General features: G+C 26.7%; 1 protein-coding gene across 1 annotated transcript in view; it reads left to right on the top strand.

Moving 5' to 3' along the window:
* LOC119594919 (store-operated calcium entry regulator STIMATE-like) overlaps positions 1 to 221 on the top strand; it is a gene marked incomplete in the record, with an annotated part of 15,855 nt that overhangs the window by 4,416 nt on the left and 11,218 nt on the right.

The following is a 221-nucleotide window of genomic DNA, read 5'->3' as shown; positions in this document are numbered from 1 at the left end:
GCAGATATCCTTTGTAGATAAAATTTTCATTCTCGAAATTATACGTGTAAAGGTGAACTAATGAATCTTTACAATTGCAGCTGATTTCAGTTATGAAATACAAAAAAAAAAATTGTTGTTGATGTATTCCAAGATAAGATGAGTGTTACACTCTTTAATAATAAATGAAAATATCACATATAATAAAGTTATTAAGTGTGTAGAGAATTTGAGGAATACCG

This window comes from Penaeus monodon, chromosome 34 (assembly GCF_015228065.2).
Source record: "Penaeus monodon isolate SGIC_2016 chromosome 34, NSTDA_Pmon_1, whole genome shotgun sequence".
NCBI classification, from domain to species: Eukaryota; Metazoa; Arthropoda; class Malacostraca; order Decapoda; family Penaeidae; genus Penaeus; species Penaeus monodon.
This window is presented reverse-complemented; position numbering and strand designations above follow the sequence as displayed.